Source organism: Gobio gobio (assembly GCF_949357685.1).
Source record: "Gobio gobio genome assembly, chromosome: 3".
NCBI lineage: Eukaryota > Metazoa > Chordata > Actinopteri > Cypriniformes > Gobionidae > Gobio > Gobio gobio.
In genome coordinates this window covers 22,959,948-22,983,206 of record NC_137099.1, presented here as the reverse complement: position 1 = coordinate 22,983,206, position 23,259 = coordinate 22,959,948, and the positions used below count along the sequence as shown (strand labels likewise).

At 36.6% G+C, this 23,259-nt stretch overlaps 1 protein-coding gene across 7 annotated transcripts in view; it reads right to left on the bottom strand.

Moving 5' to 3' along the window:
• apbb2b (amyloid beta (A4) precursor protein-binding, family B, member 2b) overlaps positions 1–21,340 on the bottom strand; it is a 71,111-nt gene extending 49,771 nt beyond the window's left edge. For 3 of the 7 annotated variants that reach the window (XM_079813368.1, XM_079813371.1, XM_079813373.1), the window contains exon 1: positions 21,239–21,296. The gene's annotated coding sequence lies outside the window, so the exon portion shown is untranslated. Of the gene's footprint in view, positions 1–21,238 lie in introns of all 7 variants that reach the window. The other 4 variants (XM_079813369.1, XM_079813370.1, XM_079813372.1 and 1 more) reach the window with 3 other exon arrangements.
• Between the last annotated feature and the right edge of the window lie 1,919 nt (positions 21,341–23,259).

Sequence of the window (23,259 nt, the reverse complement as noted above, 5' to 3'; positions counted from 1 at the left end):
GTACCTAAAATAATAGTAATACTGATAATAATAATTCATAATGTACTCACCCACAAGGCCTCAACTTAATGTTAATGTTGTTTCTGTGAATGTCCAACATCCAGTTTTTTTTAAAAGAACATTTTTCCTTGGTTATACAAATGTTCTGGAAAATGTTGCATGAGTCATATGGATTATTTACTTTTTGTACAGCTTTTACATCCATTTTGAAACGTGAAAGCCTCGGTCCCTATTCTTTAGAACTGAATAAAAAAATAGCAACTAGCACATTCTTTACAACAATAATTTAAACAACAAGACAATCCTTTAAATAATAATGACATAATTTTCATTATTGGGTGAATTATCCTTTTAAGTGTATGAGAAATGTCTAAGATGTAGGGCAAGAAAGCAATGCAGAAGATAAAAGGCAAGTAGCCTGGCTCAGGAACACACGGAGAAGCATTCTTGTCCCTCTCACAGACAAACACACAACCACAGTGTGTTGTTTGAGAGCCAGAGGCACAGCACAGGAGCTGAAAAGAGCCCAAAATCCATTTCCTGTTCCAGCATCAAACAGGAATTGGGGGATGGAGATGGGGGCGTCACTAAAAACCAGTCCATCCTCCTCAAACATGATCCCTAATGCCAAACATCTGGAGTGGGCTTTCTCTCTCTCTCTCACTCTCTCTCTCTCACACACACACACACACAAACAAAGAGCATGAAGACATACAACTAGTACAGCCCCGCACCACATAGGATAATGTTACAGTGATGTCATCATGGTGGTGACATTCCACAGCTCTCGTTCGGTGATGCCATAATCATTGTAAGTCACATTCAAAGCCATCTCACATTCAATCAATAGACACTCAATATCCCAAAGTGTCACTTCTACCACTGTATTCTCTATGTGTGGGAACTGACTGGCTCAAGCTAAAGCAGGGCTTCAACATTTTTTCATTAGCCACCATAAGAAAATGATAAATTTTTAGTAACATAGTATACATGCACTATATATATAGATAGATAGATAGATAGATAGATAGATAGATAGATAGATAGATAGATAGATAGATAGATAGATAGATAGATAGATAGATAGATAGATAGATAGATAGATAGATAGATAGATAGATAGATAGATAGATAGATAGATAGATAGATAGATAGATAGATTTATATTAGGGCTGTCATGATTTGACCAGAAATAAAAACCTTGAATAATTGAACATTTTACGTCGATTACGATTAATGAACTATTTTTCTTTTTTTTTTTTTTCTTTTTTTTTTTTTGCTTTCCATTTTTTGCGCTCATAAGGTTTTTGAGTAAGTTCCTGATAAGGTTTTTACTGTAAATATTTTCTACTATTAAAGGTGGAAATTTTTTTTTTCTAATGAAAAAGTGCATTTCTTTGTGATTTTAAAATACTTGAAGGAAATACGGTTCATTTTCAGCAGTTACTGTCTATGGGGCAGATTTCTGCTTGTTGTACATCAGATACAGATAAATTAACACAGTAGGCCTACATTACATTTATTTGAATGCATTAATGAGAGAGTGATTGTGTGTAGGGCTGAAACGATTCATCGAGTTACTCGATTAACTCGATTACAAAAATTCCTTGAGGCAAAAATTCTGCCTCGAAGCCTCGTTAAATTCCTATGACGCGCACTATACGCGCAGGATCTGATTCACACGGACCGCTGTTCAATGTTCAGGAAGCACACCATAGCGCGTGACACATTTTGAATTTAGTTGGCGCGATGGCGGAGAGTAAAGATGTACATAAACGGCAGAGAATGTCTAAAGTTTGGGATCATCACATTCTTAAAAAAGAAGAGAACAAGGTGAAATGTGTCTACTGCAAAGTAGACCTGGCATTCCACAGCAGTACGACTTCAATGGTAACGTAGCCTTAAGCCTATACATTGATGTTCGCTGATTTTAATCCCATTCTGTATTTGTAGCGATGTCGTGATGCGGTTTGACTAGATATGATGTTTAGCTTTGATGTTTTTAAGTAGTAAACGTATTCACGTTCAATTGCAAGAGAGTCTATAGCCTAGGGATGAAACGGTATGGAAATTTAACATCACGATTATAGTGACCCAAATTATCACGGTTATCAATATTATCACGGTTTTGTTCAAACGAGATGAAAGTGTTCAAAAAGAACAGATGCACACACTTAAAACATTTCAACAAGTTTTATATTTGAAAATCAACAAACAACAAATAAATCAAGCAGCTCTATGCACTTTTTTAAGCTAGATTCTGTGGGATTTCTTAATGGCCGTCATCAATAGCAACACATAACGCATAAATAATAACAATTTGTCGTAAATATAATCTCTAATATTATCTCTGTAAATATATTCTCAAGCAATATTCTCATCAGTGTTCAGCAATGATGCATTTAAATCTAGCATATTTTGTGTTAGAGCCCAAACAGTATCCTAGTGAAATAATGCATATCCATATTTCCATATGATTTGACAGTTTATTTGATTAAATATCAAAATGTGTGCATCATACCTGACACTAAATGATCACTTTACAGTCAGTTTTATGACTGTCATTCTCTTCAAATGCTATTGAAGTTTGAAACGTGTATAACGTTACCAATGTTGTATGTAACTTTACAGACGGTCCCTAAATTCGCCAGCGTTATGCCAGTCATATCAGATGCGCTGTGGTTCTGCTGTGTTTTTTAAAACCATTTTCGCTGCTGAAATAGAACAAAAACAGTCAAACACTGTATGATGAGTGAATCTCTTGCGTACATCGCACGTTTATCTCTGCTTTGTGTGTAGATTTCAGCGAGTGAAAGCGGCGCGCGCTCTGAACTAAACTCGGCTAATCTGAACGCCTGATTATGAGACATAGCATTCATAAACTCAATAGAAACACGTGTGAGTTATTATAACAGGTGGCTTTTGAGAAGACTATAATAAGTTCAACAGTCAGAGTGACTAGTGTGCAGCCGAAATAACGTTAAGTTACACCCGCAAATGGCGGTTGTTAATGTCAAGCCCTGATTATCCCTTAAATGTCACCCTAGTCTTGTCTGAATTTGTTCGTTCGCTTCACGTTATAATTTGCCAGACGTAGTTTTGGTATTGAGGTCAAAGTCCACTTGCCTTGGGTTCGTAGTTTGACTTTCTTCTGGCATGTTCTGCAGACAAGGTGACCATCTTAGATTAAGTTTCCCTCAGGACTTTTGTAAAAGCCAAAATATGACTACACCTCAGATTTGGTCCTTTTAGAAATCTGAACAATCACCCGAGTGCTGTCACTGCCTTCTGCCATTAATTCTCATTCAAAAAACAGCGGTGCGTTGCGTCAGACTGACGCTGACTGGACAAGATTTACCGCGAGTTTTCACAACCGTGATAATCACACGCGGTTTTAATGATAATACAATTTTATACGATATTACTAACCGTCACTAAATTTGATCGTGGTTTATCGTGAAACCGGTAATCGTTTCATCCCTACTATAGCCTAAAAAAAAGAACCCCTTCACACACACACACACACACACACATGCACCCGACCTCGTCTCTCACACTATTTTCTATCCCCCTACACTGCCCCTACCCCTAAACCTACCCATCACAGGAAACTGCACAGTTTACTTTCTGTGAAAAAAAACTCATTCTGTGATTTATAAGCATTTTGAAAAGTGAGGACATGGGTAACGTCCTCATATTTCACGCTCTTTTTGTAATACCTATGTCATTATACACATTTGTGTCCTGATATTTCACAAAAACATGCCCACACAGACACACAGACACACAGACACACACACACACACACACACACAGGTAGCTAGGTTAGTACCATAGCAAATAGGCTCACCCCAGAAATTATATATTATTTGTTAGTAGCCTAATGGTAAATGCTGCAGGTGTAGAAATCTACATAAAAGATATTTACTTTGATGTCAGGGCTAGATTACAGCATGAAACCTGTTGTGCATATTAATAAATTAAATAGCTTTTCCTCTTCATTTTCGTTATGCATTATTTGTTTTGGTTGTTTAAAAACACAAAAAAAATGTATCTGATTAATCGATCGATTAAGTGCTAGATTAATCGATTACAAAAAGAATCGATAGCTGCAGCCCTAATTGTGTGTGTGAATTACTCATACCATCTCTATTCATTATGAAGCTGTGGTTTGTACTTACTTCAAAGGTATTAAAATATATGCCTATACCGGTTGAGTTTCTAAACTACTTTAGTGACTTTTCTTTAGTCACAAGACCGCGTTGACACTGCGTTTCTGCGCGCGATCTTCACATGATGTGCGAGCTTCCGTCTGAGTGTTCGTGTGTCACAATATATCAGGCCTTAGTTCAACATAATACACATATGATGGTCTAAAATCGCCCCAATGTTCAAACTGGCAGGCCTTAAAACACATACAAATGACAAAGCTTTGTGAGGACGCAGGTGAAAGAGGTCTGCCTTCAGGGCGCGCGCGCGTTGTCAGAGACGCGACACGGCTCGACTCTCTGTGTCACAGAAAAAAGCTGAGCACTAAACGGAGAAGTTTTACGTATTGTTGTTTTTGAATAGTGCACAATCGCTTTAAATGTTCAAGCCTTTAAACGCATTTACTTGACAAACTTTATGAGGACGAAAGTGAAAGCGGTCTGGCTTCGGGGCTTGCGCACGCCGTCTGTGTGTGTGTGTGTGTGTGTGTGTGTGGCAGCGCGTAGGCTATAAGAAGAACGGCAATTAACTTACTAGATAAACTGTGTAAAACATGCAGTTACTATAGTGATTCTGGGTATCTATAAGTAGATAACTACTCCTGCATCTCTCTGTGTGCCTAACTCTCTGTGTGCCAAACTGCACTTGATGTGACTGACGGGGCAGAGTCACGTGACTAAAACCAAAATAACCGACATGGGAAAAATACGTCGGTTAGAGGTTCTGAATTTCGGTTTCGATTATTTTTCGATTAATCGTACAGCCCTATATATATATATATATATATAATATTTTATTTTAGTGATATTTAAAGCAGTGGAATTTACAACAACGTTTAATACATCTCATAAAACCAGTTTTTGAAGTTCTGCTATCAATTTGGGTGGGTGAGGATTGAACTCATCAAGTCTCTGGCAGCGGAAGTGTAATGGGCTTGGCTGAGTATTGACTTGGCCACCATACTCTCTTTAATATATTCAAAGGCAGAGACTGAGGTGTCCAAAAGGATTGTACTCCAGCAGAGGACAGTAAAGCTTCGTAACATTTTGCTCCTTCTTACAAGGAGTTTTCACTAAAACCATATGGCATAGCTGTGTGTTTGTCTGGCGTGACAGATCAGACCTTGTTGTTTTAGGGTCACTAAACCATTTCAAAGATTTTTTTAAATAAGTCTCTTATGATCAAAAACAGTAAAAACAGTAATATTGTAAAAAAAATCTATTACAGTTCAAAATGTATTCCATCCTGTGATGTCAAAGCTGAATTTTCAGCATTATTACTCCAGTCTTCAGTGTCACATGATCCTTCATAGATCAATCGAATATGCAAATTTGGTGATCAAGAAACACTTCATATTATCAGTGTTGAAAACAATTGTACTGATTGATATTTTTGTGGAAACCGTGATACATTTTTTCAAGATTCTTTGATGAATAGAATTTTGACAAATATTTTAAATAGTTACAAAAGGTTTCTATTTCAAGGTATTCACTGCCACTTGTGATCAATTTAATTGTTTCTTGCTGAATAAAATTATAAATAAAATATTCTGAATAAAAAAAATTTCTTTCAGAAAAAAAATTACTGAACCCCAACTCATTAAACCCTATAAACCCAAACAAACTTTTAACATATATGTGTGTTAAATTATGCCCAGTCTCTCACTCGGCATAATAACAAACACTAAAATGTACTGTATTAAAGATTGAAACTACACTCACCTAAAGGATTATTAGGAACACCATACTAATACTGTGTTTGACCCCATTTCGCCTTCAGAACTGCCTTAATTCTACGTGGCATTGATTCAACAAGGTGCTGAAAGCATTCTTTAGAAATGTTGGCCCATATTGATAGGATAGCATCTTGCAGTTGATGGAGATTTGTGGATGCACATCCAGGGCACGAAGCTCCCGTTCCACCACATCCCAAAGATGCTCTATTGGGTTGAGATCTGGTGACTGTGGGGGCCATTTTAGTACAGTGAACTCATTGTCATGTTCAAGAAACCAATTTGAAATGATTCGAGCTTTGTGACATGGTGCATTATCCTGCTGGAAGTAGCCATCAGAGGATGGGTACATGGTGGTCATAAAGGGATGGACATGGTCAGAAACAATGCTCAGGTAGGCCGTGGCATTTAAACGATGCCCAATTGGCACTAAGGGGCCTAAAGTGTCCCAAGAAAACATCCCCCACACCATTACACCACCACCACCAGCCTGCACAGTGGTAACAAGGCATGATGGATCCATGTTCTCATTCTGTTTACACCAAATTCTGACTCTACCACCAGTGCCCTTTCAAAAATATAAATACCTCAACATAGATCCCAGAACAATGAATAGAGCGGATGGGCCACATTAAACATGATTTAGAAGCCAGGACAGCTCAACACACACACACACACACACACACACACACACACACACATATTCACACAACAAGGAAGCTGAAAGGAAATTCAGCTAGACACAACAAAGAGTTGGCCGGAAACATTGGGTGTTTATGTGTTTGTATAGAAATAAGCATGTTCTATAATAGCCAGCAGGATGATTCCATTGTTCCCAGTACTTCCTCTGAAAAACAGATCAACTAAATGCAAGAACGTGTGTTGACCTGTGGACATACATTTAAACTAAGCATTAACAAATCGCAGCAAAATCTCGATATTACATAAAACAGCTTATCCAGGGCTTATCTCTCCCTCTCTCTCTATTTCATTTCTGTGAAACTCTGTAACTCCTGATCAGATTGTGCAGCAATATATTTACACTAATACCCATTAACACCAGCAATCTGCAATTTAACAGGCCTTTGGCGAACAGATTACGTCGGTTATTCAAAGAAGTGCAATACAATACATGGTTCAACTACCCTGAGGCATGTTTCCCAAAAGCATTGTTAGCCAACTGCAGTCGCAAGTTCTGTCGATAGCAACATAGTTTAACGATTCAGTATTTCCACCATAGTTCCAATGAACGTTTGCAAACAACATTGCAAATGTGTTTAGTTGGAACTACAGCTCAACCTGTAGTTAGAAGCAGAGAGAAAAATGAGGAAAAATGTGCAAGCTAACATGCAGTAGAATCTATATCTTTAATTTCATATATATATACAGTCAAACCAAAAATTATTCAGACACCAGATATAATGTTTTACTAGTGGATGCAGGACACTATAGTTCATTTATAGTTTCACATGGTTCATTAATTTAAGTGAGGATGGCAAAATAAAGTAAACTGTGATATATTATACCCAAAAATTCTTCATACAGTGGACTACCAGTAAAATTGATTTGGGACCAAAATAATTCAGACACTTTGACCTGACCATGTTTTGCTTAAGTGTTTTTTCTTTAATTGCTAATGTGACCTTTTACACCACAGACTGAACAAAATGAAGCATTGCTTGGTAATCGGTTGACCCTAAATTGATATTATCTAATTGTGTACTTAAATTTAACAGCTGACAGCTGATTGGTTGATTGTAATCCATTACATACCTTTCTATCAAAGTTATCTGACATTATCAAGATGATTTTGTTCTGACACAGTTCTTGTCATATTTTATTACCATTTTCTAAACTATAGCAAATAAACTGTGATTATGTGAGAAAATGTTGAAGCTGTCTAAATAAATGTAGGTTTGACTGTATATACACATACATTTCAATTTACGCAAAACACAGAACAAAAATAGCGAAGCAGTTCTCCACGTGTCATGTTTGTTTTTTACAGCAATAACCTGAAATGTATTCAATCCCGCGCTATATTCGCAGAAGTTATTAAACTGTAAAAAAAAATATTTTCCAAAGTTGTAAATAAAACAAAGATTACTGGAGTACATTTTACTATTTTGAAATACTATTTCAGTCTTTATACTTCAAAATCTTACTTTTAAATCAATGTTTCTTTGTAATTATTTGTCAAATTTACTGGCAATTTCTGAGCAAAAACTGTAGTAAATAAATTGTAAAAAAATATGTTCAGTGTACTCCACCACCCCCACATCATTAACAACAAATGTTGTATGAATATATGAACATGCATTGCAATATATCAAAAGAAAGAACAGACCCTTTGTTTTATTCTAGCATCATGCAACACTTGAATGTGAGTAAGTTTCATGAAAAAAACCAACACTTCTTCTTCGCCTGTGTTTTGATCTGGAGATTCTGTACTCTTCCAGGAGATGTGTAATAACGCCCCCCTACCATATAACAGTGAAAACATGTCAATGGCAGGGAAGCGTTTTCTCATAAATAACTTTAATAAGGGTTAATCTATATTTACACACTGAAGATTATGAAGTGATATTTTACATTTGATTACAATTTCTGTACCTGAAAATATAGAAATGTTCTACTATTTACAGCTATTTCTGTTGAAAATTTAGACCTACATGAGAAGCACTAAAATAACTTTTTCATTTGTATGTTTGTTCTGTTGTATTTATGTATAATGTATGAATATTATGTATATACTGCATTCTATATACAGTACCAGTCAAAAGTTTGGACATACCACTGGGAAAGTGTGTCCAAACTTTTGACTGGTACTGCACTATAATATACACAAAGATATCAGACTTTTTTTACTCACTAATATCGGTATCGGAATCAACGTTGAATGTTAAACTGAAACAAAAATCATATTGTTCACTGTTGCTCAATACTAATGGTTAGTTATTTGAACAAATCCCTGTTTTAACCTTTCAATTTAGTATCTTTTGACTAAAGTAACCACCTACTCAGAACAAACTAGTGATAGCATAGCGTCACCCTGGCAACCACCCAGAACACTCTAGCATTAATAAAACATTGATAATTCAGTGATCCTCTAGCTTTTGGCTTGTGATAGGTGAATATGAATTTACAGCAGGAGACATGACCTATGAGAAACACACAGGCACATTCACTCATACCTATGGACCTGTCAGGTTTGAGAGTGCATTGCTTTGAGGCATGAAAATTAGCATAAAAATTACCATCTGCTCCTGACAGCCTTGACAAAACATATGCACACACGCACTCACATGCAGCTAAGAAATATTGGAAATGCAGATTCGCTTTCATGTGCCTATGTAACCTGCATCTCACCTCATCACTGTGTCAAAACAAAAACAGAAAAGAAACAAGATGGACGTCGACAGAGTTTGCAGACGGTAGAAGATTGACTAAGCAGAGGAACTTTCAAGAAGGTTAATATACAGCGCCTACGTTTGTGCGTTTCACATCTCAAAGACAGACATGCCTGACACGATTTCATTTCAGTGCAGCATAGAAAGAAGGTCGAGCAAGGAGAGGCAGACAGAATAATAAACAAATTTATTCCGAAAAACAGAATAAATATGTTTGCATTTCTCAGAAAAGCATGAAGAAACATAAGCCTGGCCGGCTCTCGACAGACATGCCAACACACAATCACTCTGAACAAACACACAGAGGAATGTGAGTGAGTGTACTCAGGCTCTGTGAAAACATCCACAGGAAATAGGAAGTGATGTCAGGCTTGTCAATAATTGTGACCTTTCATTTCAAGGGGGCAGTGAATTGAATTATCAGGCAAATCAGTGTTTTTCGGTTTAATGTCAAGCAAATAATGAAACCCAACTCAAACACACATACAATATTAGATAACATACAATAATCCTTATATTTTCACCCACGTGAATGACAGAGACATCATCAGTCATCTGATCATCTTTCTTTATGAAAACAGACAACATGGCTGTCTGCTTCCAACAGCAACAGAGAGGAAGAAAGAAAGGGAGAGAGAGAGATGGAGAGAACAGGGAGCGAGAAATAACAATACAAGCCTCCTATTGTTAGGCCAGGATAGAAAACAGGCATCGGGACACACACATGCACACACAGCGGGAATGAAACAGCACTTTCATAATCCTGAGTCAAGCCCAAGGCAACTGTTGGTCAGATGAGAGGAGTGTGATAATGTTACACACACACACACACACACACACACACACACACACATACATATTAAAAATAACAGTGGGATTGTGCCGTGATTTTACACCCCTTTCTGTGGAACCTAGGACTGATTAGGATGAATGATGAGTCTGGATGCTCCCTCCTCAGTTCTCTAAAGTTAGTCTAAGGCCAATGTCCCACTAGACAATTTTAAGCCGATTTTCAGTCGTAAGCTTTATTTACAAAGTCATTTGAGAATCAGAGGGAGTCGGTGCACGCAGCCACATCTCTCAGATACGATCCAAACTTTTATTCAGCACACACAAAGCCACATATGGCAAACATTTTGATTGCCCAGAAGGGACAAATACACAACCACACACATTATTAAAAGGGTAAATTTACACCATGTATTGCATTATAATTCAGTCAATAGTTTATTACACTAGTGTATGTTCAAATTGTACTCTTGCTTTTATTTCCCTGAGCTTCATGTTGATTTGATGCTAAATAAGGCAACTGAAATATCTGACAACCTGTAGGCAGTCATTTATTTGTCGCACATTTATATTATCTAATATGGTCACAAATGTAACAAAAAATATAAATATGCGACAGTAATTTAAAATCTAGTCACAGTTGCACCGTGACAGATGTAAAGCAGTTGTGCACATTCATATGTGGTTTTGTCAAATAACATCTTGTATGGTAGTTAATCTTTTGTTTCACAAATTATATTTATTATTTTCAACAGACTCCCTCCATCCCAATCTCATGAGAAAATGCAACTATTTTACGTTTACCTCACCCCTAAACCTAACCGTCAGTGGGGAGTAAGCAGATCATATGAAAATGTAAATGAGATTGTAAGAATTCATATGAATTCACCACCAATTTGTCAAAATGTAAAATAGCTGCCATGAGAGTGTGGTGCTCCCTTACTGAACAGCAAATCATTTTTCAGATTTGACTTATTCGAAATAAACCAGGAATCATTAAAGGTATATTTGCAACAGAGATTTGTTGTGATAAATGCTATTTTAAATATACTGTACATATCGTAAAAGATACTGAATTCATGATATAATATTATTTTGATACTCCAAGACATATGCTGAAAGGTTAACAAAATATGTACTGTTATAAAAATGCTAAATTTGATATTACATTGGAAATTAATAGGTTTGGACTTGGCTTGTAACCCAATGCACAGGACAATGTTGACACCAGAATAAAAAAGTTTGAAGTTGAAAATACAGAATTATTTTGGATGAATGTGCCTGCACGCTGTCACTGACTAGATATATTTAAAATAATTCAGGCCACTTTTTAATGGTAAAATAAGACATTCGGCATTATCAGGACCCACAAATATTCCCCCATTGCATTATTATATATTATATTCAACATTATATATAGTAGTTTAATTTAGTACTGGCACTAAAACTCTGTAAACTTTTCTTTTTCCACACACAGTAATTTTCATTTTGGGTGAACTATACACAATATATATTGTCACTATCTACGATATATATTGTTGCATTTTTGTATTGCGATATATTGTGACTATACAATCAACACAATAGGCCGACATAATCTAAATAGACAGACAGTTAATACAAACCATAAATGAAAAACCAAAAACCAAAAAAATAAACAGTACAATAACAGCATCAAATGAGAAATAAACCGCTTCTGAACAGCCATCTTTATCAAACTATTATGTACCTATGTAGTTAAAAAAATAATTTGGCTGTTAAATGTTTCATTTGGCCAAAATTAAGTTGTTTCAAAGTATCCTGTGCCTACTTTAGCTTCACAAAAACAAAGTAGCCTGCAAACTTTTTTAAGTTTACAACCTTCATTCAATTCCAGGCTGAAGCTCAATGCCTGCAGTAAAAGCACCATCCTGTAAAACAATATAACAGAGCAATAACCCAGCAGTGCCGATGTACCCCTCTATTACATTCACCCCCCTCTCTCAGCCATCAGCTGCAGTCCCGTCCACAGCACCTCCCTCTTGGCCCCCTTCTCTCACTCTCTCTCTCTCTTTCCCTATCCCCCTCTGACTCACATTTTCCTCAGTCAGCAAGTCCAGACCCTTAAAAAGGGAGACAGAGACATAGTGCAGCAGCCTGCTGGAATATAAACCAACACACACACACACACACACACACACACACACACACACACACACAGAGTATGCCCACAGGACGCTGCTATTAGCAGTGACATCACATCGCTTACCTAAAAAACCCACACAGGCTGCAACAAGGATACCAGATCCTGTATGAAGATGGTTACCAATAAACTGACAAACTCCAGTCTGATGCTAAAGATTTGTGTGTCTGTGTGTAAAAAAAGAAAGACAGAGAAAGAAAGAAAGAGAGCAATGGAATAAGAGAGGATGTGGATAAATGTATAAAAAGGGTGAGAAGTAGGATATTTGTCTCATCTGATATGTACAATTTATAAATTATCTAATATATATTCAAGTTTATGAAGCATAGATATACAATACACATAAAGCATACAAACACAGTTCTGTGTTAATTCTTGTACATTCCAAAGCTCAAAAATAAGGATGGCCAATTGATGGAACTGTCCTATCGGACCTGTGATCTTGTGTTTTTCGGTTTTACAATTTTACAATTTATTTGTCGCTATAGATTAATAACTTAAAGAATGAAGTGCAGAAGGGATGTCATGGTGAGGACATTTTCACATCGGTAAATAAACGTGCGACAACACTGCTATTACCAATGCTATTACATGGCGCTGGGGGAGCTTTTCACTTTTGAATTTGTGATCATGCACACTCTGTGTATAGGAAGCGGCGGTACTGACCGCACATGTTACAAGTTAAGACATTTGTAAATGACGCTCAGGGTCAGTTGCGCACCAAATCCTCCGCCTTCGTCTTGTCAGTCATCTCTCCTTACTCTCGTCACGTTATAAGTAAAATCGGACTCCTGCTGCACTGTGCTGCGACATTTTCATTTTATAATTGCAGCGTCCATTTTCCAACTGAACTAAATGGTTTTTATTTCAATGCAAAATGACAGTTGGGGTGAAGTAATGTAATTGGTGTACGGCCGAACAGAGACGGCCTTTGCAATTCAGAGGCCCGTTTCAAACAAACAGACTTTCTCGCTGCATGGTGCACCGCAGGTGTGATTTTATCAGCTGCAGGCACGAGAAAATGAAATGATAGAAAACATTTTATGAAACTAAAACTTCCAGTAGGTGGTGGCAAATCGAGTGAGCCATTCCTTGTGATTCCTTCAAAATGCAGTTGCTCTGAAACGCGCAATTGCTCTAATGTGGATTTGTTGCGAAATAGAGCAAAACAGACAAGGTTCTAAGTCTAAAATGAAAGTCAGCTAACATTAAATTCTTGTTTATTGAATGTTGTATAGAGGGTATGCACGTGACGTCACCATCGGCCATAGTGACTGCGGTCATATAGGGTTAATTTTGTGGTTTATTTAGTTGCCCACTGAGTGGCAAAAAGACTGAACGGTAGCATTGGTTTTCAGCGTGAATGCCACAAAAAACACACAAAACGGAAAAGAGCTTTCAGATTTGACTGTACAAATAGATTTTTACAAGAAATATAAGGTATATTTTTACAGACTGCCGAAAGGTACAGAAAAGAGAAGCTAATGGATTGCTGCAGTTCAAAGAAACAACTGGACTCCAGGCAGAGAAAAATGGATTTGCAGTTGTCATTTTGTGTCAATATGTTGCATTTTGGGGTAAAATCATACCCTATATATTTTATTGGTGCATTGACAACTCATCATAAACTTAAATATTTACCATCTTATTTTCTGCATGATTGGATGTATTTAAATAAGCACTGACAAAAACTATACAAGTTTCAGGGCTGGACAATATGACGATATATATATATATAACATTGATATACAAGTGATCACCCAGATTTAGATCTACCTATATTGTATTTATATAAAGCATTCACAGGCAAATTTGCTTTATGTATTTCCCCGGCATTGAAATCAGGCTCATGTAAATGTCAGGAAACACGATTCCTGGCTGCATGTCAATATCCATGGACCACTGGATGTTGGGTAAGTTGTAGGGAACATTATATGGAGTCCAAACTTTAGTCGCAGTTTCCCCAATTAAATCCAGTCACGCAGCAGGCGCTTTTGACACTTGGTCCGGCTGAAGGGGCATGTCCCAGCGGGAAAGTGACGTCAATGCATACCCTCAATAAAATCAATAGGCTATCACATTTATAATCATGCTGATAATCGGGGAAAGAGCACTCTGTATCCTGTTATAAATAAAAACAAGAACTCATACAGGGACATTTTAGCTAAGGCCGCTACTGCGGTCAAACACTGTGTAACACCATAACACAGACTACCGCAGCAAGCCTAAAGTGCAGTAAACGGTAAAACTATTTGCACTACAAACCAATGTTTATGATTATGATAATAAAGTAAAATAATATGGTAAGTACCAGTTTGCAATAACTAGAATTGGATGACACCGGAAGCCTTACACATTTAGTTTACAAATGGCCACAAACATTTTCTGTAGACATAAACTTTTTCCGTAATAAACTGAATGTTGTTGAGATTACAAGGATTTAAATGTAGGTAGGTGACTCACAAATATGCCAGTCAAAACTGAATTGTAAGAAAGCCTTGAAAGCATTAGTTAAAAACAACATAAACACATTCAATTATTTATTTAGTTAATGGCAATGTAATTTCCAGCTATTAAGTAATTGAAACAAGCCAATTAAACCCCTTTTTATTAAAGAAAATGCAACATATTCTTTCCTGGCACATATTAAAAAAAACATTTCTAAAAAATAAATTGTGGTAGGGCAAGTGAAAATATTGGCAGGGTAAATAAAAATCAAAAAATATGATGAGTCATGCCATCAAAAAATTAAAAGGTGGATGCATTTTCATATTGCAATGTGTCTCATTAGAAAAACAGAAATTTGCAGACAGAGCAGTATGAAAATGAAAGCAGCAGCTGCATCATATGAAGGAATGTTCCGGGTTTAACACAAGTTAAGCTCCATCTACAGCATCTGTGCCAACAGAAAAACATTTGCCCCTCCGTTTGCAAAATGGTCAAAAATCATATTTACAGTAATGCACTTACAATGGGAGTTGATAGAGCTTTGAAAATGGAACGGACTAATATTTTGTTACAAAAGCAGCAGGCCTTATTTCTGAAAGTCTGGAAAAGATAAGTCATTGTAAAATATCATGATTTAGTAATAGTCTCAGCACTGCTATAGTCTACTACTCAGTACAGTGAGACAGGCAGTGATTTGTAGCATTTATCTAGCACTAAATATCATTCACTTTACACACATTATAATTTTTAAATGTATGCAAAAACTCTTGGGGGAATAGAAATTGTGCACCAAGAGATGAATGAAATGTCTACATCCAAAATGTAAAATGGGTCGTACTGCCATGACAAACCTTAGGGGTTCTTCGTCTTAGCTTAGGTGTATATGACAATTTTAGGCAGCATCATATTATTACCATAAAATGCTAGTTAATGCATGTCCAATGAGGTAGCCACCAAATACCCCTAACATATCACTCTTAACCTAGAAAAATGGCAGGCATAGCATTGTGCCAGCAGTTAACCAACATATAACCCATGATGAGTGTTATAACAAACATTGCATCATTCAACAATTCTTGAGGAGCACAAGCTCTGAAAATAAGACTTTATGACCACAACAGCCCTCAGCAAAACATTCCAGAAGACTCTCATTCCCCAAGCAGCGACCTTATCCCAGCCAGAGCACATGGAAATTTGAATCCTTAACAAGGATACTATTTTCACTATAGCAGACTGAACTGAGCTGCCGTTGCACAACAAACAGACAAGGGGTGAAGGGATAAAAGTCAGGTTTAGGAGATCAAGAAGAAGAGAAAGAGGTTTTTTAAAAGATAGAGCCACTGAAAAAGACAGAGGTTTACACTGAGATTTCCTGCATTATGCATACTGAATGTATGCTCACAGTTTTTACATTCTCTGCTCACTCTGATCTCTGATCTAAAATAGTCTGTATATTATTTTATAGGAAAAACAAAGATTCTACACTATATTAATGTCACTAATTCATATAAAAATTTAAATCATGTGAATCCCTTGGTTACAAAGGTAAAATTTTCTTGCTTCTAAATCCTGTATTTATTGCATTGTACTTATTTAATTTTCCACTTTACCTTAAATTACACATTTACAAGGTCACATTGTAAAGTGTACACAGTTATTAAACACGGTATCAATTTCCCTGAACATCTTTATTAACATTATCAGCCCTTTAAATCAATAACGGGTTATTGAAACTTGTCGACATACAGCTAGACTAAAAACACATCTCTTTAACCTGGCATACACATAGAATATTATCAATTTCTATTATTTAAATCAGTTAAATGATTGTTAGCCTGCTTAAACTAGGTCAGCCAGACCCGGGAACACTTCCTATAACACCTGATGTACTCGTTACATCATAAGAAGAATGGCATTTATGCTAATATTAGTCCCTCTGTTTATCCCGAGGTTTACTGTAGTCAGCCGGATCCGGGCCTTTCCAGATCAGATGGTGGACCTGCGCCTAGACACGACCATAACGCATCCCTGAAGTGTCAGCAGAGATTGTGTCAACTAGACTCTCCCTTGTGAAGGCCTCATCGTCACGTCGGCCAGTGGCACAGATCCTCAACAAACCCGTCTCTTCAACCATATGGAACAGGATAAATATGCTGACTGATTTGATTTCTGACCTGTAATGCTGCCTGAATCATAATCATACACTGTTTGTTCGTTGGCCAGAGGAGAACTGAGCCTGGTTTCTCCCACGTTTTTTTTCTCCATTCTGTCACCTGATGGAGTTTGGTTCCTTGCCACTGTCGCCTTTGGCTTTTGGCTTGCTTAGTTAGGGACACTTAATATTAAACAATATTATTGATCTGCTTGCATTGACACCATTGTATGAGAACTGAACTGAGCAGGACGATGACATCACTGTTTTCTCCGGGGTGAATGTATAGATGAATTAACTAAATTAATAACTTTTTTACAACAGAAATGAACCATCACTGAACTTACTTAACCTGGACTATGACACTATTTTCTTCTAAATCTGCTGTACAGTTCTAACTAGGGATGGGCGATATACCGGTAGACACGATTAACCAGTAGAAATTTGTCAACCAGTAGAGATTTTGGACTATCGTCTCTATCGTGATTACGCGCTCACGTGACGTTGCTGTGCTGCACTGTCACGAAAGCTTATCGTTTAGGTGTGTTTTTAAGCATTGTGATTTAACAACAGGTGATTTTAAACCGTTGAAGCACAATTAGCAGGGAAAGACAACTCACTTCAGTATATGTGTGTGCTCTCTGAGAGACTGCTTCTCATGCACATACCTATGTGTCAAAGTGACCATGTCTTTGCAAGTAAACAGTCATTTATGTCTAGGGGTGTAAGAAAATATTGATACACGTGAATATCGCAATATTATGTTTGGCGATACTGTATCGATTCTCAAAAACACTGTATCGATATTTATATATTTATTTATTTACATGTGGCTTTGTGTTCGGTTTAAACCGCAGACTGTATAAAACCCAACCGCTAGGTGGCAGTGTTATTTCAGAACGTAACTGACGCGGAGCCGGAGAAGTGCAAGGAGAAGGTGCGTGCATCGCTATTGTTTGCAGTTTGTTATTAGCAAACCCAGCTCACAAGACGATAGAATTATTCTGCTCCCGCGGGTATACAGAGATGAAGTGTGGACTCATTTTGGCTTCAGCTATAAAGAAGCCACTAAGGAAATGTTTGCAAGATAGGCCAAGTTAAAATCCAATGCTCGGGAAACGCATTGAATCTGAGAGCTCACTTAACATCCCGACGTCATCCGCGCTGCTGAGAAACGTTTCGATAGAATATGTACTGCGCGTTTTCCTTTTAGTAACAAAATAAACACACAACAAAATTGACAGCGGTGCAGCAGAACGAAAGCATCTGATCATAGCTATGTGGATATGGATGCACCAGCTCTGCAGTTCAGTACTTTAAATAGCACTTTATACAATAGACTGCTTTAAAGCAAACAGCTTTACAGAATTAAATATAAAACAAACAGTCATTCAGTCATGGAATGGACTATGCACTTTCTGTTGTTAAATAGTTTAGAAATTAAAAACTGCTATACTGTGAAGTGTGAACCTTTAAAACGTATACACATAAAGAATTCTGCAGTCCCTTTACTTAGATTGCAAAAAATAGTGATTTGTGATATAAATTATACTATATTAATTAAATAAAATAGTTACTTGTCAGGTTATATGCATATGGTTGTGTTCTTTATTCTTTTAAATTAGATAAAATTAAAAAAAAAATGAAACGAAACGAAAGAAATACCGCAATATATGGCCTTTCTTGCAATATCGCAATATATAATAATATATCGTATCGTACCCCTGTATCGTGATACTTATTGTATCGCCAGATTCTTGGCAATACACAGCCCTATTTATGTCTTAAGAGAACGTTAACAGTTGAGAAAGAAAATGCACAAGTATATTGGATGCATGCAGTCGTCTTAAAGTGACAGTATCCAAATTGACTTGCTGTTATAATGCTAATCCAACAACAAAAAAGAGAAAATCACTAACTGCTCTTGACTGAATCACCTTTGTAACTTTAATAAAAAATAAATTTATATTTAATTTACACAGTAGACTATGCATTGTTTTTTTTATACATTTAATTACTTTATATTTTATGTAGTATTTCTAGAGCTTGAAGTTTTTCAGGTAGGTCTATTGCATTTGTGTCTTTGTTCTGTGGTTTGTTTTATTTTCTCTTTCTTTATCACAGTTTACTTGTCTTCAGTAAGCTTGAGAGTTTTTTTAGGCCAATTTTATTTTTGTTTTATTATATTGAAAATGGTGATAAGAGAATTATGATATTTCAATGGTATCAAACATTTTGATAAATTCACATTAATTTATGATGCCAAGAAGCCCGAAATATAATGATCCCCTTGCAAGGAGCAGTTAGCTATATATTTTAATATATAGATTATTATGAAAAAAATATGAAGTGTGACAAAGAAAACATGCTGTTTCCAAATTTAAACAACTGCCTTTAATGTTGTTATCATGGTACTGAATTCAAGACAAGGAATATGAAGAAAAAGTTTGGAAACCCCTTTAACATTCACAAAATATGAATTTGAATTACTTTTCAATGTATTAAAGTGTTAACCAAAACTGAAAGATCTGTCCAAACACATAAGACTTTCGTTCATCTTTGGAACACAAATGAAGATAATTTCATAATTTCTTGTCCATCCATTGAAAATCTATATAATCAACATTGTTACGGTTCAAAAAGCAACGTTTTTATTCACATATAAACATTGCCTTGACACAAAAGAGCAAACCTTGCTCCATGTTTGAGCGTTCATTTCAACAGCTGCGTTCATTAATGTTTATATGTGAATAAAACCGTAAATGAAAAAATTCATCATATAATGATTGTGTTTTCAGAAAATTTCTTGATACAGTAATTACTGTTACGTTTTTGAAAATTGTTAATTACCAAGATATTCAATGGACAAATCTTTTTTTTTAAATATTACAAATATATATTTTTTTGTGTGTTTTCCAAAGATGAAGGAATGTTGTGGGTTTGGAATGACATGACGATGAGTAAATGACAGAATTTTTATTAATTTATACATTTTCACTGGTGGTCTTAGACTTGTGTGCTTTATATACACTAGTCTATATTATATACATTACAGATTTCTATATCAGACTGTTAATAATATTTATAAATGTATGCCCCAAGCTACTGTGAGCTAATAAACAGTGCTGCAATGAGAGGGAAGACAAACCCATGAAGCAATCACACCACACATCTCTCATGGATAAGAAGGCCCAGAGACGCAACTCAGTGGAAATGACCTCTTGTAATTTACAAACACATTAGCAAGATCACAAACAAACAGGCAGAATACTGACAACCACCGTTACATCTGGCAAAAACATTGCTTTCCAGAAATATTGCAACAAGCTTTGAAGTAACAACAATTCCCAGAGCTGCTCTCAATGTTACCTTGGCTATCTACATTTCAACCCAATTATACGACAGCTCGCAAAGGCCTTACTGTGGAAGATGTTATGCGGGTGACTGGTGTACAGTATAATTGGCTATTGTACTTCTATAAAAGGAGCAGAGAATGTGGAATGGTCTTCAGAGAACATGTCTGCTCTTGGAGCTGCCTGTGCCTGCCGCAGCACGGGCGTCATGAAACAGGACTAGAGTCTCGCCACTGCGACGCGCACCTACAGCAGCGAGTACGTACGTACACACAGGCCTACGGGCGCGCTCCTGTGCATGCGCTCGCCTCATACTAATGATTCTTTCAAACACACATGTTGGTGCTTTAACTTAAACAAACATGCGCGTTTGCCCCAGCCCCGCGTGATACGCTATGGATTCCCGCTGCTTTGACTTTTCCATTGGCCTGGCCTTGAACAGGGGCTGCTGGAGCCTGCCATGGACCTGAGAGGGGAGAGGCGAGGCGCGTAAAAATAACCGTCGCGGAATAAACACCCTAAATATATAATATAAATAACGTAATACAGGCAAATGTTGAAGTGATATCTCAAGGATCAAAAGCGAAACACAAAGTGACCCGTTAAGTCAAGCGAAATTCAGGAAGGCTGTGACCACACACGGACGACCCCCGTTTACACCATTTCATCGCAACTAAAACGAACAGGATATAACAACATCAAAGACGCGTCACACCCGTTACAATATATCAAGCGATAACTTGTTTGTTTAATTAGCAACGATAATATTCGAAACAGTTAAGTTAGTCAGGCGTCTGTCTTCTGCTATCGCAGTTGGGGCGAAGCACGTCCACAAAAATATGTCCAGCCTTTCACACTTATAACCAACAAAAGTGGCAAACGGAAATAATTAAATGTTCTCAAATCATAAATCCAGCTGCTCGTGTGTCCAGGTTAAGTATTTTGGAATAGCACATCACTCACCTCAGATGTCAGCACCCTCTCCCGTTCTCCTCCTTTTTTTCTGGTTTACCTCTCGTCTATTCTCCTCCTCTCCTCTAGCGATGTCCGATTCGCAAACGAGTCGTTCGTTTGAGTCGGATCTTTTCCATGAATTGGTTGAACCGATTCCCAATACCTGAAAATTGTTCCGGCCGGTTCTCGAGTCAACAAACGAGTCATTGAACGGAGAGTTGAAAACCAATGAGTGAACATTTTATTACAACATTAAAAACATGTTTTTATAGGAATTATGAAAATTAGTATTACTGTTTTTTAAATCAAAATTACTTTATGTTTATTATTAACTAAATCAATCTCTGCAATTAACAATTTAACTGGGGCACATGATTTACAACTTCCTTTTTATTAATAATAAAAAAGCAATATATTCCTGTCTGCAATAAACAATTTAACTGGGGCACATGATTTACAACTTCCTTTTTTTTAATAATAAAAAAAAGCAATATATTCCTTTTTGTTGCAACAAACCTCATATTCTATGAGGTAACAATTAATGAAATTCTGAAATTAGCTAAAGTAGCCCATATTATATTATCTTATACTTTTTTTTACACCATAGAATAGTAAAATAATACAGTCAATCGAATTTTTAGGTTTTTTTATAATCTAAATAATTTCTTGAAAATTAAATAAAAGGTATTTTTTTGAAAATGTACATTCATGATTGTAAATTGTGCAAGGAACAATAATACAATAATTACAAACTTCATATAAAAGGGTCCATTTTCAAAGAGCCACCAAAATATATATTAATACAGATGTTTGGGGACAAATTAAAATGAAAAGTCACAGCAAAAAAAAACATGCAATCAACATAATTCCAAAATAAGTGGGTCCTTCAAAGCGATGGCAAAATGAGCAATTGGATGAAATACTGTCATTACACTTTGCAAGTTTATAGATTACTGGAAGCAATATTATGGCATTATTGCTCATTTATAGCACATAATACTGGGATGGCTGGTACTAGGCAATGGCGTAACAGAACCACGTTCACCGTTTGAAAGAACCGATTCGCAGAAATGAGTCGGACTTCCCATGACTACTCTCCTCCCTTCCAGATGTCGAGCGCGCAATCCAATCCGCGTCTCCCCGGAAGGCAGCGGACCAATCAGCCAGCAGACCACAGGAAACACATTCCCGGAGAGAAGAGAGAGCGTGACGGAAAGTTTGGAGAATGGGAGAGAGAACCTTACACAATTTAAACTGGAGCAAATGTACCACTGAAAACAGAAACTGTCCGAAATAATAATAATAATAATAATCAAGTTCTCTGATAATAAATATCGTGTCAACATGCACTAAAAAGATTTTTCTTTTAGTTGTATAGCGCATTTTAGAGCTCGAACACTTAAATCAGCGAGTAATCAATATCATATTATAGCCTATTTGTAAATTGAGCTGAAATAAAATAAAGATCCTATCACGTTAATGGACTTTGTTTACATTAATTTTTAGAGCTAGTTTGTAGCTGGTCTAACTAATTAATGAATTTATTTCAGCAAAGATCCATTTAATGAGTTTGCATGACATGAGCATTTAAGCAGCTGTCCAGTGTCTAGACTGCTATATTAGCTATTCTCTTACATCATCTTCTTTGGGAAAAGAAGGCACAGGAGGAGAACGAGAAGCTTGTAGCTATGCATGTTAAACAAGATAGCCATTAACCATCTGTGCTCTTAAATGTCTTTGACGGTGTGCGTGTGTGTGGGATAGGGGGAGGGTGCAGACTTTTGCTGTGAACTTTGACCCGACAGACTGTGGCAGGCAGTTCATTTGACACTCCGGGGTAAATTGAATTCCTGAGGCCTCCTCTTCTGTCTGAATTTGTGTATGCGTGTTGTTGTTTTTTTACACACAGAAAATGATTTTTTTCTTCTTCTGATGTTATGAAACATATTTAAACTAACATGGCTTTGTTGTGTTGTATTGAATAGGTAGGCAAAGGAATGTTTATTGATTCAACCCATCCAATGTAAGAT